At 37.5% G+C, this 5,328-nt stretch overlaps 1 long non-coding RNA gene across 1 annotated transcript in view; it reads right to left on the bottom strand.

Annotated features, from left to right (window-relative positions):
* Positions 1 to 949: 949 nt before the first annotated feature.
* The window catches only part of LOC309879823, a 6,101-nt gene continuing 1,722 nt past the window's right edge, over positions 950 to 5,328 (bottom strand). The window contains exons 2-3 of the long non-coding RNA XR_014317853.1: positions 1,121 to 1,289; positions 950 to 1,040 (exon numbers count right to left, since the gene is read on the bottom strand). This is a non-coding gene — a long non-coding RNA (uncharacterized lncRNA). The remainder of the gene's footprint in view (positions 1,041 to 1,120; positions 1,290 to 5,328) is intronic.

Below are 5,328 nucleotides of genomic sequence, written 5' to 3'. Positions count from 1 at the left end.
AATACCCTTAGAAAAGCAAATCAAAGAAAAAAAAATGATAAGAAAAATAGGGAAATCCATGATCACAAATAAGACTAAAATAGGACTTGAAATGTAGCTTGTGCTCCAGTCAGCTTTTTCCTCCTCAAAACTTGTACTAAAGCAGGACAAGTGCCCAAAACAACAGTGAGCAGTTAACAACGAAATATATATTCATGCTGTATTTTTTCATAATTTAAACATACATACATTCTCAAAATTATTTCACATTGATTTCTTTAAAAATGTTAATATCCCTATGGAGCCAAGCCTTATCATTATTTGATCCTTTTCCAAAGGCTGTACTGAAATTCCATGACTGTATATATTTTTCACAAAGCTATTGTGCTTTTTTTTTTTTTTTTTTTCCCCGGCTTGTTTTTTAAAATCTGAATAGAAATGCATACCTTATACAGTTTAAAGTATAAATCATAAATCACTCATCATAAAGGGCCAATACTTGAAGTCTTTATTTGGTATTTGCACCGGCAATTTCCTAATCATTTTCAAATGGAGTTGTGTTTGAGTAAAGACGTGGATGCCAGTAAAGGTAAGTTGTCTCCACTCCAGGGCTTTAGCAATAATCTTTTGCATTAGGTACCAGGTCTTCTTTACACTGACATCAGTAAGATAGTTTGCAGTGAAGGGTGTTCCATACCCAAGGGAAAAAATGACCAGAGAAAAAATACTGGAAAATTTGCCAAAAAATAGTTGTTCTATACATGACCTATTTTCTTCATTTTGAGCATACATATGTGCACTAACAGGGATCAGCAACAGACCTTTGAGTTGCTTAGCCTCGCACCATGTTGGTATTGTTGTAACCACTATCACAGCTATCGCCCATTGAGTAATCTATTGCAAGCGTTTTCCATGAACTCAGAAGCTATAGGAAGAATGAATAAAAAACTTACATCTTTTTATTGTTTTGGCATATCCACTTCTCTCATATGGACATAAATGGTGCCAGGAGCTTGATTTGGAAGAGTCTGGATTTGAACAACTCACAAACAAAAAGGAATCTGAAAAGGAATGGCAGCATTAAAGGCCTACAGCAGATGCTGATGCTAACCTACAACTTTCCCAGCATCATTCACCTCACCTGGAAGCCCTCCTGTGCATCCTGGCACAGGGATGAGGGACCCTGGACATGGTCTTTCCTTCCAGCAGAGTCTCTCTGCAGCTGAAAGAGTGCAGCAAGTGATACTGGCAGAAGTGAAAGTGCAGCTTCGTCATAATCTAAGATTATGGCAGTATATCATCTTCAATACCTAAAACAAAGCAAAGCAAATACATTTATTTTCTTAATCTGTAGTTGAACTAAAACCATGTATGGACATAAAATGTTCCTGCTTTGTTCTCTGCTTTTCTTCATTACCTATTAAAATATGAACTTGATTATATACTGATACACGGAGAAATAAGAAATTTTAAAGCACATTCATCTCCATGGAATTTCTCTTTCTTTTATTTGTTTAAAAAATGTATGCAGATCTTGCAGTATCAATTCTTATTTCACATGTCCGTGGAACAGTCCATCTTTTTCAACCATGGCTTAGTGGCAGTCCTCCAATAAACTTCCTGATCTTCCATGTTTTTCAGCCCCTAAAGAGAATTGGTACTGGTACTTTCAGCCTAACACAACGTGTCATGATATCATGACAATTATAACTGGTAGCAGAAATGGCACCCCAGCTCAGACTAAGCAAAGATGACAATCTTTAGTAAGCATCATTAATGAGATCAGTACAAGATTTACTTTGCTCCATTCCCAGAACCATTTCTTCTCTCTTCCCTGTTATGCTATCCATGGTCACACAGGGAAGGAGAAATCAACAGCTGTAAAGAATTTTGTCTTTTTTATCTTCTCCTTTCAGGATAACCAAGTCTGTGACCTCTGGAGGAACAGTCAAACTATTTGTAAAGCTGAGAGGAAGGCTCAGTTTTGATTCAAGCTTCATGATTAAAATTATCAGAAAAACACAGCATTCATCCAGGGAAGAAGAATGGCATCTCCTCTTAGTCTTATGAGCTGAGAGAATCAGTGATTGGGAAAAACATCAAAAACTTACAAGAGAGAACTTTTAAACTGTTTGCCAATTTTGCTTTGTTCCTATAAATTTTCTTCACTTGCCATGTTCCTTTTGCAAGAAAAAAAAAAAAAAAAAAAAAAAAAAAAAAAAAAAAAACTATAAACATTAGTTAGCTTTGTGGTGAGGTGTTTTTCTGCCAACCTGAGGTTAGAAGTAGAGCTGGGATCCCAAGAGCTAGGCTTTGTATTATAGTATTGTATTTTTGATGCGGTAGTTAAAAGTCAATTACTGTTTCCATTATAAACCCTGTTTTCCAAGGGTTTATACCTCAACCATTTTCATTTCCATCATGCTGAACTTGGCATACAAACAGTATGGATACACAATTTTTAAATAGACTAAGTGAGGTTGGCCCGTTTTTAGATACAGAGTAGTCAGAAACCGTTGTCAGTTGATTTTTACTCTTTGATTTTCACAAACTAAACTATAGCTTCACTTTAAAAACTGGATTACTTCAAAGAATTCTCTCTGTGGTTGGGTCTGATACCTTTTACCAATGTATTAAAAATAATAATAATAATAGTACAAAAGCCCATTGATAATATTCTCTCTTTAAGAGATGATTTTCCATGTGCAATTTCAGAGGCCAAGTCTCCCAAGCCATATGTCCCACTGGAGACCAGAGTGTATCAAGCCACTTATGGTTCAGAAGTAGATTTTATTCCAGTAACTTACCTCATTTTGGAAAACTAGGGGCAAAGCACCAACTCAAAGGTCAATGTCATCAGTAATAATCCCTCCAGGGACTTCAGGAAGCTTTGGATCTCACATAGGTGGAGGAACCATCTCACTGGTCTCCCCCAACATGACTCAAGGCTGGTTGTGCCACACAGGGCAGAGGGAGGGCTGTCTCACAAACCAGGTGAGAGCCAGAACAGAGCATTCCCTGTGCAAAGACCAAAATCCAGATGGCCGCTGGCTGTTCAAGCCCTCCATCTGGGGCTGCGTGTCACACAGTAATTGCACTCAGCAGATGCTAATTGCTTAAAAGCTACTTCAGCTTAGAAAATTCACTTTGCCAAGGCCACAACGAATATTTTCTTTGACTTCAATTTCCATGCATTCCTTCCACCTGAATTTCCTGCATTTTTTCTATTAATTGAAGATAGTTGGAATCACAGAGCAATGACACAAATATTTCACAATTCAGCTTCACCGGTGGTAGACTGACTCACATTTTGGTTCATCCCTGTGAATATCCATTTCTACAGAAAAGGTTTCTTTCGTCTGAAGTACAAAAAAAAAAAAAAAGTTGATTTTTACTATAATTGTTTCTGATGTTTTTCCCCAACAGCCCTGTAGTACAAAAGCAGAACCAGCTCCTTAGTTTTTAAGGTGACCAATACAATCCTGAACTTCTAAAACTGTCCCAATAACATCTCAAACTTTTTTTTTTTTTTGGACAAATAATTTTTAGAGTATCTCAGTAAGATATGTGAGCTTGTACTAGTTTTACTGTTTGGGAAAATGAATCACAAAAAAACTGTGACTCACCCAAAATTTCACAGAGGCTCAGGGTCAGAAACAGGAAGAGCACAAACATCTCTATGCTCACTGCCGTGTTTTAGGCTTTCAGTGGGTTGCTTTCCCAGGGCAGAAACTGAACAGAAACTGAGCAGAAAGCTATTAGGTGTTAATCCAAATTTTGCTGATGATGACAGATTTCAATAAGCTTTAGGTCAAGATCTTATTTCTCATTTATTTTGGAATAAGAGAGATATGAATCTAAGATAATATACATGAGATCACCCGACACTGGCACCTTTCTGCACATCCCACTTAATATCAAGGTGAGGTACCAAGTTGGTAAGGATAACATCAAGCTTCCTCACTGTTACCATTTACTTGGCATAGTTAGGTTGATATAATTTTTTTTTCATGCATAATAAATAGGGCATATTACAGAGGTGAAAGGCACAGTAGTGGGTTACCATTTTCCCTTTCACAGTCTATGTGCAGTCACCATAGCCGGTGTGCTCCAAGTGCATGCTCAGATCATGTATTTGTGAACACTGACAAGAACAACTTTCTTGAAAGCTATCAAAGCCGTCCTCATTATCCTTTATGGGCTGAACAGAAAATGTCTCCACTATTAGACATTTAACTGGAGTGCAGCAGAATGGTTTTGCTGGCCCCCTCCAGTTCTTCGGGTAAAAGCTCTGTTCATAATCAGTTTCTGCTTTTTTTAATGACCCTCAAGAGGTCCCTTCTGGTACACTTCAGTTCCCTTTCTAGTGTCCCATTGATTTTACAGACTTTAGGAACTTGCTCTTAACCTTCTGCTTTTTTCCTGGATCACTGCTGAATGATTAGGCACTACACAGCCTTTTGTTACCCTGTACACTGAGAGATATCTGGAGAATTAAAACACCAGTTACAATAACATTTGTTAGAGAAAGAGAGTGCTCTTCTCTCAGAGCTATTCACTCTGTTATGTGCATGATTTTATATATATATATATTATTATTTTTTTTTGGAGAACAAGAATGACTTCAAATTCATAGGAAAAAAATACAGAGCTATCTACTTGGATACAAGACTGAAATTCACTCAAGAGCCTACATTTATATGTATCATGAATTTTAGCAGCAGAAGTGAAACCATTTAGAGTTTCAAAGGGTGGGCCAGAGTCTGCAGTACAGTGAGCAGCATGTAAGAATAAAAATAATTTTATATTTTTTTAAAAAAGAATTTTAAAGGATTTTCCAACCAAAGTGTTTTCAGTTATCTGATTTGATTCACATGGAGCCACAACAGTGCCAAAAGTATGTTTGTTATGGTGGGTCTGTTTGTTTGCTTGTTTGTTTTTTAAGTTAGAGTAGTTGGAGAAATACGGCTCTTAAGACATGCCAGGTAGATTCCGACAGAAGGATGCTTGCTGCAAGGACTTCCTCTAAACCACATTACAGCAGCAGTACAAGCTGTGATGGCATGTGGTGTTCCTCCAAAACCTCTGACCTTACTCAAATTCTCTCACCTCACCAGGATTCTCTCACCTCACTTATCCTCAGCAGGATAGGTCCTGCTGCAGGAAGGACCTATTATCCCTGTGTAATTTTAGGACCACTTCCTTCATTATGTGATCCTCAGGAAATGCATTAAATGTTGATTAGTTCCTTGAAAAAGCTAAAGGACAGAGCTCTGGTACCATCCTATGGAAACATCCCCAAATTTTCCCAGGAGGTTGAAGTTCAGGCACTCAACACTGTTTTATGCA

This window comes from Aythya marila, assembly GCF_965140915.1.
Source record: "Aythya marila genome assembly, chromosome: 6".
Taxonomy (NCBI): Eukaryota; Metazoa; Chordata; class Aves; order Anseriformes; family Anatidae; genus Aythya; species Aythya marila.
This window is presented reverse-complemented; position numbering and strand designations above follow the sequence as displayed.